The sequence below is a fragment of the Meleagris gallopavo genome, chromosome Z, assembly GCF_000146605.3.
Source record: "Meleagris gallopavo isolate NT-WF06-2002-E0010 breed Aviagen turkey brand Nicholas breeding stock chromosome Z, Turkey_5.1, whole genome shotgun sequence".
In the NCBI taxonomy this organism is placed as follows: domain Eukaryota; kingdom Metazoa; phylum Chordata; class Aves; order Galliformes; family Phasianidae; genus Meleagris; species Meleagris gallopavo.
Genome location: NC_015041.2, coordinates 20,823,671 through 20,835,980, shown reverse-complemented (window position 1 = coordinate 20,835,980; position 12,310 = coordinate 20,823,671). Strand labels below are relative to the sequence as shown.

The 12,310-nt window shown below is 41.9% G+C and overlaps 1 long non-coding RNA gene across 1 annotated transcript; it reads right to left on the bottom strand.

Moving 5' to 3' along the window:
* Positions 1-5,366: 5,366 nt before the first annotated feature.
* Positions 5,367-10,498, bottom strand: LOC116217528. Its single transcript, XR_004162179.1, has 3 exons — positions 10,398-10,498; positions 8,359-8,433; positions 5,367-8,274 (listed from the first exon to the last, which is right to left on the bottom strand). It is a non-coding gene; the product is annotated as an uncharacterized LOC116217528 (long non-coding RNA).
* Positions 10,499-12,310: the final 1,812 nt, after the last annotated feature.

Genomic DNA, 12,310 nt, shown 5'->3' with positions numbered 1-12,310 from the left:
GACCGGACCCAGCACAGACCCCTGGGGGACACCACTGGTTACAGGTCTCCAGCCAGACTCTGCACCACCAATGACGACCCTCTGCGCTCTGTTTCAGAGCAGATGAACTTAGCAGGTTGAGCCTCGTTGATGCCAACAGAGAATAGAATGCTGATTTCACCCCCTGGCTTGCTGAAATCATGTTTCAAATAACTGCACAAATCAGTGTTGCTGCTTCCTTCCTGCCTGTCCCAAGGGGGGAACACACAACTGCCAGTGGTTTCTAAATTCCAGTGAATGCTGGGCAGAAATTAATTCTAAGGAAAGTGGGAGATGTTTTTCATGCTATGCGTGCTCTGGCAATTTCTGCCGTTGGGGACTACTTTGCCAGACTCACTTCTGTGCTCAGCTGAAGAGCTGTGCTCCCTGTAGTAAAGCAGATTTCAGAAGTCTAATAGAGTTTTCTTCTGAAGAGAGAACTTCAGTGGGTTACAATGAGGCTTCTGCATTTTATGCTCACAGAAGGTTCCTGCTGCTGCTGTTTCATTTATGATTTAACACCACCTAGACATGTGTTTTAACCCACTTAATAAGGCATGCTTGGTGTCCTAGAGGAGCCAGACTCTTTAACTGTCACAGCAGGCTAGGGCGGGATGTTTGAGGCAAGATAAACAGGGTCCTGTGACCATTTATCTTAAGCTGGAGCTCTTTTTGGCATTTCAATTAAAGAGTGCCATTTCTGAGTCCCTGCTGGGGAGAGAAGAGAATGAAAAAACAGAATAGTGCCTTATTGGTTAAAAAGGGTGTTTTGCAGTGGTGCGGAGGATGGTGAGAAAAAGGTCCAGGATTAATTGGAAAGGAAAGACGGCAAGGGTGTTGGAGGTGATTTTATTGTGCAGACTGAGGAGGAGGAGGAGGAGGAGGCAAAAGGCAGGCTGGAAATTCACACAGAGCAGATGGTGACAATCTAAAAGGCAGGTCAGCAGTGTCAGCAGTGTGTATTCCTTGGACTCCCACAGCAACTGAGCTCAACAGAGGTTTGGCCATCTCAAGAGATTAATGTGGAGCTTTGAATTAAACCTGAAAAATCTTGGCATTGGGGTGATTTTGCCTGTGTTCTCCTCTCCCTGATTGCTGCTATCCCTTGTGAGACTACTTCAGAGAACAAAATGACATCAAATTATTTGGGTAAATTTAAAATAAGGCAAGAAGAAATTGCCTTCTCAAAGGCAACTGCGTATTAGTAAATATTGGTTTTAATATGAAAAGCTAAGTCCTGGTCTGCTGCCATACTTAATTACTCAGGACTTACTGGAACATTTCAGCTTGGAGATATTTCTTTAAAAGTACTTCTTTCTCAGATTTATTTATTTCATTCTGAAAAACCATCTGATTGTTTTCTAATAATTTCATTTAAAGTTCAGCTTTGTATTGAGCAATACCAAAAAATATAGTTAGTTTTTTTGCGGAAGCTGGATAAACAATTTCGAGTTAAAAATGTAACTTGAGTCAGCCCTTACAATAATAGCTTGACTTTCTAAATCTGATCTGCATTAATCTATGTCAAAAGAAGAAATGCCTAGAGACACGTTCCTGGTTTGGAGAGATTGAACAAAGTATACAATAAACAACCAAACCAAAAATCAATAAGGCTTAAGATTTGGAGTGGGCAAAACATTCATGCTACAAGGGAAAGCAGATCTTGAAAGCCAAAATTAAGTTGCTGTATTTTATGGTGCAAAATCTCCTGCCCTTGGAAAACCTGGATGTACATTGGCTGTGATCTTATTTGACTGATGGGCATGAACTTGTACCAGGTTCAGGAATTCACATTCCAGATGGTAAATATCCATGAATATTTGAATAAGCAGTGCAGTCCATCTGATTTTATGTTCAGAATAGTTGAGATTCTGAGATTTGTTGCATCCATTTTTCCTGCGCATTGTACTTCAAAACCATGTAGTAGAAAAGAAAGGGCAAAAACTCCTTGTCACAGCATTTTTCTAGTGCTTAATAAATCTAGCATTTAGAAAAACACTTGAAAACAGTGTTACATATCTTTCAGCAAAGGATGTTAGTTTGGCTAGTAGTTAGACTTAATGAAGTTACTGATTATGTAGTGTGTGTACAAAGTTTAATCACCATTCCATGCTTAGAGCTACAAGGGAATACATTTTAAGGGTCAGATAAAAACCACTGAAGAGTTCCTCAGTTTTTTAGAGGTCATTTTCATTCTGAAAGTACAAAAGCAGATATCTAACACTAAGTACTATTAAAATATTTGGATTGATCTGAAACGCATTACATAAAAAGGAGATACTTCGTGATGTTTAGATTAGGCTCATAAACCTTTGTGCACTGAAACGAGAATACAGGATTGACTGTAGACACTGGTTTCTACTGTCAAAACAGTGCTGAACTGGAATATTGCTAGTATCAGTAATATTGATCCACACATCTCGCTAAGGTCCTTCCACTCCAGAAAGATTTTTATGCTTCCCTGCAACACCACATAGATGAGCTCAGCAATATCTGTAAATCACTAAGCGTGCAGTGCATGGGCATGCAGGGACAGCTCTCTCTCATACAAGGCCTTTTTAGAACAGGGTACATCACGAAAATTTATATGTGTTTGTGCTAAAAATGGTCTAGTGATGCCTTATTTTAGAAATTAAAAACTTCCCTCCATTCCCAATGCTATTGTTGTGGAGATTGGTTATGTTTTATCATGTTGTGAGACACACACTCAGCAAGGCATAGTACCAAGAAATTGCTGCTAAATCCACGGTACTGTAATATTGTCTACAATATACACATAAGTTACAGTTTCTGTCAGCATAGGCTTGAATAGGTGCATTGCAATAGATTTAAGAAAAGTATAACGTTATGGTCTTTTTGAGCTGTTCTTACTTCAGAATAATAACTAGGGCCTCTTCTGTATGGAGGATTTGGAAAAACTACATTTCGTTGGTGGAATCACTATTACACTACTGATATTTTGCTGAAGGATTTGCCAGCTCTCAAGAAGCTAATATGCATAGATAGTTGCACAGCCAGCAAGGAAGTGAGAGTATCTCTGCCACATCTGGCCACATATTGTAGAAGGGACATTGGACTAGAAACATATCTTCATTTTTCATGTAGAGTTTAGCAATCTTCTGTCATACCAAAAAGTATCACTTGCTGATCAGGGACCATGCTGAAGGGCAGTTCCTACATGAGCACAACCTGGAAGGAGGTGGAGTGGACCTGCTCCTCAGACCCTACCATGATTTTGTCAGCAGTTATGATATGTATAATTTTGAGTACAGCTCCACTCCGGAAAATGTTTGTGTGGAAATTGTCTGTCTCTGTATCAGAGAGATGCTGCATTGTAAAATGTACTTTTGTCAACCCTGCAGCACTGCTGCACGCAGATAGGGAAGTAGCCCACAGCTTATTAATGCAGTGGCCAGCTGAATTTCAACTTGCCAGAACGTTACCATGTCACCAAGCAGTGAGGGATGCAGAGCTAGCTCAACCCCAGCTGCAGAATGCACAGGAGGGAACTGGCTTCTGCTGAGAGAGCAAGAAACCATTGTGACTGTAATGCTGAGACTGCCAAAAGGACTCCTTTAGCTGAGCATTACTCTGTATAGACCAGCCTTGTGAGACTGTAAAATCTGTCTCACACCATGTCCCACAGCTCTCATCTGCATGCTCACCGCAAAGAATAGAATACCATTTTGAAGGAAAATTAACAGATTTTTCATTTTACATAATTCTGTAATTGAATTCTATATCTATGTCTAACAGCTTCTCCAAAATATGAAACCTACTGAAAAACAATAAATATTCTATCTTGGTGCTAAAAGGCATTACTCTCTGAAGTATAAAAGCAGACACTGAAAGTTAAGTTATGGCATTCTGGGGAGTTCAAACAGAAGGTTGGGAGGGGAAAAAGCCCAACTTTAGACTTTCTTTCTTAACACAGAGCCATATACTCCTACTGTATGCTTCTACAGCAGAAATTTGTGCTCTATGATGGCAATGCAGCAAGACTTAGCTTTGCTGTGTGGCTCTGCAGTTATATTTGCACAAGTTCAGTCAGTTCAGAGAAGCTGGAATAATTTGAGCTTGCTGGTAACATGTGGCATATCTGAGCAATTAAAGATCAATACAACAGACACTTCCTCCGAGTGTGGGATTCGCAGGACACCTGCATATCTGTTGGAAAAATAGCACCAGTTTTTCTCCCATCCACCCTTCCAAGTCTCCTGAACTTTGGACATCCTTGTGGAAGAAGCACAACAGGTAGACTCCATCTGAGCTATACTTCTGCTGCATTAAACATTCTTGTGGAAAGAGAAGCTTCAGGACTCAATCACCCCAAAGAACCTCTTGTACCTGAGCTAACAGGACAAAAGCAGGCAGTGTTGCACATCACTGGTTTTGTTTTTAAGTTACTGCTTGAGGATTTTAACTTTGCTTCTTGAGTGTCACAGTTAATTCAGCAGAGGTAGATAAAGTTCCTATCTCCTGGAAAACCCACCACAGGCAGGAGTGATACACGTCAGACTGGGGACAACTTTTTGGCTGGGGACAATGAGCCATGAGGGGACCCACAGCCTCCTCAACTGCCTTCTTCTAGGGTCTGGTCTCCCTTGATCCTTCAAGGCGGATGGCATGGGGTGACTGATGCCATCATGTTGTATTGTTTAGATGTTGTTAGCACCAGTTTCCATGCCATGGATTCCTTCTGCCGCTCTCAGCCATTACCCAAGTTGATCACTTTGTTCCTATTTCCTTCAGCAACTGTATCTTCCAGCCAACAAAGAGCCCCAGAGGCAGTACTTCACAAGTGCTTTTGCTAAAGGTAAGGCTTAATTTTTCTCTTTTTTTTCCCCTTCTTTTTCTGCATTCCAATGAGGAATCTTGTTTTCTATTAGTCCCCACCCATTTGGCTGCACATATGTTCAGTTCCTTGCTTTGCATCCCCCAAGATCTAAAACCCACTCTGTGATAGCACCTCTGAAATAAGGACACGTGTCTGTTTCCTGGAGGCCTGGTCTCTGTGTTGCAGAGCATCAGTGAGCAGCTTCCTGAGCCCTGTGCTCCTCCGGCCAGCTGCGTCCAGATGCCACTCTGTTGCTAATGCCTGGGAAATTCTTCATCTCTCATATGAAATGGCCAATATTGAATATTGTCGTAAGCAACTGTGGTTAGGCACGATGCGCCCTTGCCTTGCAGAAATTCTACAGCTGTGTGTCTCTTGCTATAATTCTGGAAGAGTGGGATTATTATTCTGCAAGTCTCAGAAATTTGCACAGCTCAAATTAGCCATTTTTTAAATGCAAAACTGTATCATAGGGAAGTTCTTGACTTGCTGTTTGTAGCTAGCACTCTGTTGTCCCTTCTGAATGACCTTTCTCATTCCCCACTCTAATGGGGGAAAGGCACTTGTACCAGGAACCCAAGCCAGCTCTGCTAAGGTATATCAGCTCTCTTGGCTGATGTCTGCTTGCCTAGATGTTGTAGATAGAAACTATACACTTGTAAGAGGGAAGCAGCACTTTATTTATTAGTACTACTAGTGATTTAACAAAGTTTAATCATTAATAAGTGTCTTAAGATTCGAGGTGGCAAGGTATCCTTGTTGATTCGCTACACAGAGGATAGGATTAAGCACACACTTAACGAAGGATCCTCTCATTGAGTCATAAGGCTCAGAATGAATCTCCTAGCTTTCTAAACTCCTTGAACCGCAGAGGTAAGGAGCCAGCCAAGGTGCAGACTTGGACAATGGCTTACGTCTAATGGTTTATGTTGTATGTGCACAGTCAGACTAAGATATAGTTTTAGAGAAACTCTCAGAGCTTAACAAGCTATCAGTCTCTTACCAAGGCACCTTATCAGCAAGGTGTCTCTTGAAGTTAGGAATCTCTGCAGCAGACATAACTTCATGAGGGATCCCTACTCAAGCAGAGATTCTGCTGTCACATAGGAGAGGGATTTGGGGCTCTTCACTATTTTTGGGGAAAGATGATTGACTTGTAGACATACCAGATATAGATTGTGGTTTTGAGCTAAATGTTATTTTCCCAAAAGGCTAGTTTAAACCAGACTGCATACAGCACTCTGGGTGGTTAGTTGGCTAGTCCTCAGCTGCAGAGCAAGGTGCCAGCTTCTCTACCAGCTAGCCAGGACCAGAAAGTAACCAGTATTGTGATCACCACCTGCCCAAATAAGGCTGTTAGTGGAATAGTGAGACTGGAAAAAGGAAAGGGAGGGGGCAGTACATCATCACAGTGGCAAAGACTTTCCTGTTGGCTCATTAGGGTATCAGCTCACTAATATTTATCTAACAGCTTGTTAGATAAATACCTTTTGTGTGTTAACCAACAAGATTGCTTTATACTTTTAAACTGCGTATATCCTGCATGCAATGTTCTTGCTGCAACCAGAAGTAACAACTGCAACAGCATCTATGAGTAAGCAAACAAGCAGCTACAGCAAGTAGCACATTTTCTCTGGTTTCTTCTGCAGCCTGTAGTGACAGCACTGCTCTCTGCTTTTACAAGTGTCTAATCCAACGATTGCAGCATGCAATCTCTCTCACTTTCTCCTACTTCAATCTACAAAGTGTGTATGTGTGGGAGTACGTCATGCAAGTACTGCTCCACAAGAAGGACTGACAAATTTTTAAAATACTTTTCTCTGATCTTACTCCAGGAATTACCCTACTGCCCCCAACAGGAGCTTCAGAAGTTTTATGCCAACATAACGGTTTTTGTAACTGATACTGAGGGGAGAGGAAGAGCATTTTCAGAGAGTTGGAGCTTCTCAGGACAGAGTAGAAAGTGGGGAAAATTTTATGAGCTGCATAATTCTGTGTAACTCAGTAATTCAAGGGAAACAAGATGAGTCTTTCATTCTACATGTCTGCAGCAGAAAGCAGTGCCATATCCTTTTCAGTCCCAAGTCTATTATAAGTCCAAATGTCCTTCAGCTGAGTCACTGAATCTCAGAATGTCTGTGGTTGGCAGGGACCTCTAGGTCCATCTGGTCCAACTCCTGCTCAAGCAGGGATACTCAGAGCAGGGTGCCCATGCCCATGTCCAGGTGGCATTCAGAGTTCCCAAGAAGGACACCTCACAGCTTCTCCAGGCAATTTTGTGCCAGCACTTCTAGCGTCCACCGGAACTCTCAGGCCTGTTTTTGCAGAGCTGTTTTCCAGCATCTGGCTGCTGCTTCCCAGCTGTAGTACTCTGTACTTCTTGTTGAACTGCACGAGGTTCCTGTCTGCCCACCACTCCATCCTGTTAAGGTCCCTCTGGATGGCTATATGGTCCTTTGTTGAGTCAGCCAGTATCCCCAGTTTTGTGTCATCTATGAATTTACTGAGGGTGCATTCTACCCCATTGCCCAGACCATTAATGAAGAACAATATTGGATCCAGTCCTGACACCTGGGTTACGCAGCTAGCTACAGACTTCCAACTTAATTTCACACTATTGATCCACCTGTCCAAGGTCACAACAAATCTCTCCTTCCTGACCCCTTATGAAAAACAACATTATTATAACTGTTGCAGTAAAACTAGCATATCTCAGTGGGATGCTTGAGCTTCACCATGACATTCTGGTGAAGCAGATCTCCTAGATTTTTGTGGAGGTCTAATGCCCACACAGTTACTGCTTAGCAACCAAGTTCTTCTTCAGGAAAAAGCAGTCTTTTCAGCTGGGGAGATGGTTGCTGTGATGGTCATCCAGGAAGGAGAAGGAGAGTTGAAATTGTGTGAAGTGAGTGGCTGTCAGCACACTCATCCTGAGAAAATACTAATGGCATTATTCCTCGAGCTATAATCTCTTACTATCTGTACCCAGTGCAGCTCAGAGCCAACCACTGTCTTGCAGAGCCCCCTGGTGCTCTGAGAACAGAGAGCTCACCGCTTCTTTCCTCTAGAAGGCTACTGCTTATAGGTCTGCAAGAGGAGTCCTGCTATATTAATTTCCTCGGTACAGTAGTCTTAGTCCATCTTGAGAAATGCTCCCCACGCACCTCATAGGGAAATAGAGCCAGATGAGGCTCAGTACCTGCTTGGTGCGATGTCACCATTACAGTTAACACAGGAGACTGCTCTTACTGTGCAGCATCTACAGATTTTCATCCAGAGCTCTTGAATCTTTCAACAGAATCAGACTAAGGAGCAATTGCTAAGCCAGTCTAGGAGAAATGGCTATTTTCTAGTTAGTCATGGGCACATCCATTGGTGTCTGACACAGTCCTTCAGAGCATGTTCCTGTTACAGGATCACTGGCAAAGAGAAGCAAAGTATCAATTTGATGCCAACTTCAGGTAGTTCTGATAACCTACCTGAAGTTGGACTCAAGCTGATACCTTGCTTCTCTTCTGGAGCATAAAGAATACATGCTCTCTCTCTTTCCTTATTGTTACAACCTTCCAAGTCTTCCCCTGCAAAGAAAGTAAGACACTGTATACGGGGAGGAAAAAGGAAAAAAACATCCTTTACAGCTGTGTTTCAAATGCTCTCTGTATAAAAGCTGACTCAGTCCTAATAGAATGCTATTTAACATCTCACACTCTCCTTTTTTCTATCATTTTCATCATCTTTTAATAAATCCATTCTGATGTGTGATTTAAACTGTTTGGACACTTCTTTGGGTCCTTTCTGTAAATTTTAATAAGTTATCCTGGAGTTTCTTCTGTAAATATTAAGGCAGTCTTAACCAGCATTTTATATGGTCTCTGTGGCAACATTTCAGAGCTATTTTTAGGCCCACAGTCTTGAAGATTGGTGTGCAGAATTCATCATCACTTTGCTCCAGGAGGTTTTTTTGTCCAATAAGATTTTAAATTCTGCAACCTCTCCAACAAGCAATCTGGTACTTGATGTTCCTTATGACTCCAGATTTTTAACTTGTGCCAAATGTAAATGTTCCTTGCTATGATACAAGCAATGACCTTTCTCATAAACGACATGCAGAAAGATCTGTTTCCTTCTAGTTTGCAGATTTTTATTTTATCTTATTTTTTACATTACTGTGCCAGTAATTCAGTCTTTTCTTCACCTAAGTCTGATTTTTATTCTATTTTCCCAGAATTCATGTTTTCAACATGTCTGAATAGTCTCCTGTGTCTTCACTGGATGCTCTCCATGCTCCATGCTCTTGGTCTTCTCTTTTTTTTTTTTTTTTCCCCTGCCATCTATTACATAGTACAAGAAATGGATATTGCCTAGTATTGAGTCAAAAGGAATTTTTTCTCTAAAGAAGTCTTGACATTGTTTACATGCTCCTGTAAAATGTTATGTACTCCTACAAAATGTTTGCCTTTTTTGCAATAGCACAATGCTGCTCAGCTTATAATTGGATAACACCTAAGGAGTCAGTCCTGAAAGATTTCTGCAAAACCAATTGTTCACACCCTACACATTTTACTTTATTCATGCTCAAATCTGGAGTATTTGTACTTGTTCTTTAGGAACCACATGCTCTTCCTTTTGTCAAGGTTACTTTGGACTCTGCCTTTTAACAGTTCTGTGTCATTCCTGAACTAGTGTCATTGGGCTCTTGGGTAAATTCCTGTTAAAGCACCCAAGCTACTGAACAGCACTAATAATGACTCTCCAAGTCTTGCTTCTTTCAAGAGTTCATGTCCATCTAGACATTTTTGAGATGAGGAAGGTGTATTTTTGAATTAAAATAAATATATATAAAAATAAACTAAGAGTTTTTTGTGAGAATCTGTTGCCATTTCTGGTCACCTGTTGTCCATAAGGGGGCAATATATGGCAAGAAGTACTGATTTCCTGAACTGCAAGAGGGGTTTTCAGGACACAAATTTCATCTTTCTTTGTGTTTCCTACTGGAGCACCTCCTCGTCACCTGAGACTGAATGTGAAGGATCCTAACCCTGCAGCACTATTGTTTTCAAAACAGCATTTTTTTGGTGACTGCTGAGAAGCTTATTTCATTTTGTACAAACTATAGTTCTGATTGGGGCAGTGGTGCTATATTTATCTTTTGCTTTCATGTAGAAGATGAAGAAAAAAAAAAAAACATTCTGAAGAAAACGAAGGGCAACAAATACTGTCTTTCCAACAAGATGCATCAAGAACCAGTATAAAAATCCTGTTCAGCTACAGTTACATGATTTCAGTAGAATACATTTATCAGAACTGAATGAGATTACAGGAGGAATTTCCTCTCAGTCGTATTAAAGGTGAAATCTAGATTGGCTTACCAGCCTCTATGCACCTTTGCACTCTCATAGTACAGTTCCTATGTGACTCTATCATTCCTGGACTAGGCTGGCCCTTCAGACAAGGTAAAGAAACCTGGTGGCCAGTTCCTCCAATGCCCCTCCGATGGTATTAGCCTGGATTCAATGTTATGGCCACAGCCTATTTCTGTTACCTGTTCCATGGTCTCAAAGAGGGATGTAGCTGTGCACTGCCAACAGCACTTAGGGCTTCTGCTTGTGCTGGCCACGGCTTGTAGATTGTTTCTGATGTGGTCCTATGCAAGAAAAGACATTGTGATGTAAGACAGTGCAGAAGGAAAGTTCATGCAGAGGACGCTCCTGCAGCCTCACCTTCTTTTCTATTAGGCACCGTCTGACAGATGTGACCTATAAGTCAGTCTCCAAACAGGTCACTGAGCTGAGGACAGTGAAATGGAAACCATGAGTTGAAGCTATTGAGCAAATTTCTCATAATCTTTGGTAAGCTCCATCTTCTGCCATATGAAAATCCACTTCAAACTGATTGTACTAGTTAAGTATTTTGGTGGCATGGTAAAGTTTCTGCACACACACCAGCAGTAAAAAATAACGTCACAATGCTGGTGACTAAAAGTCATTATCTTCTATAGAGACCAACTTCCCAATATCATTCAAACACCAGACCATCAGAGTCATCTGTGAATATTTCTTTCGGGGAAATGAATCACAGCACGACACAGGAATGGTGTTACAGTAGTCTTTCCATGGAGCTCATATGTCAGTGTACACCATAGCACAGGTTCCTGGGCTTGGGATGGGCTATCCAGCAGCTGTCAGTTTTATGCCCCAGGGATTCAATAAAGTAAAAAAATGTTTTAGTCTCCACAGTGTATCCTATCCTCACTGTACAGCCTCAACCTCTTTTTCTGCTGTGCTCCACCTCCTTTCAAACTTGGATGGAGTTCAAACTTGCTGTACGTGGCTTTTCTCTTATTGCACTCATTTCTGAATGGTCTCAGAAAATCAAATTTTAGCTGAGGCAGGGGGCAAACTCTGTGCTGGCAGAAATTGAGTTCTGTTGTGATTTCGGCTGAGATAATTTTCTTCATAGTAGCTGGTACGGTGCTGTGATTTGGATTTATCAAGGAAATAGTGATGATAACACCTCGATGTTTCAGTTGTTGCATAAAAGTACTGCACAGAGCCAAGAACGCTTCAGCTTCTCCTGCTGCCCTGCCAGCAAGGGACTAGGTGTGCACGAGTAGCAGGGAGAGGACAGAATCGGGACAGCTTACCTAAACTTGCAAAGGTATGTCCTGTACCATGCAGTCATGTGGAAAAAATTAAAAAAGGAGGAAGAAAGGAGGAAGAGGGCCTCTTGGAGTGATGCTGTTTATGTTCCCAAGAAATCACTAGACACCATGCTTTCCTGCAAGTACAATCTCTCTGCTGATGGGAAGTAGTAGCCTTGCTTTGCTTTGCTTGAATATGTGGCTTCTGCTTTAACCAATAAACTGTCTTTATCTCAATTCAGGAGTTCTTGCACTTTTACTTTCCTGTTTCTCCCTCATCCCACTGCTGGCAGCGAGCAAGCAGATGTTGTGCTGAGGGGCCTACCAGGGCCAGCCACCAAAGCCCCCAGGGTAAGATGGGGATTTATGTCCTCCTGGCTCAGTCTGATCCTTTAGCCCCAGTAAAATCCTATGCAGGGAATTGTCCTTTCTCAATGGGCCTCACACTTGTCTCTATCTCCACATGGGAGTCCAAATGTCAGGCCTCAGCAGCGCTTGGCCTGAGATTTCTTGAACAGCCCAACATGCTGTCCCTGCTTTGGTTGCAGCAAGCCATAGCAGAGCAAGCACAGAAGATGCTTTCAGCACCTGAAAGTGTATTGTTAAATTCTGATCTGAGTACACACAGTCCCCTAAGCAGCCTCATAACTCCTCACTTCAACACACTGTGACTTTTAGGGTCAAACATGGCTTTAAAATTAGAGCTAACAAGAAGATGACTAAGAAAAGGGAAGAGGGAGATAAAGTGATCTAAAATTCTAAAACTGAAAAAATTCTTCCCTCATGAGTTTGATATGCAAAACAGATGATCCTTA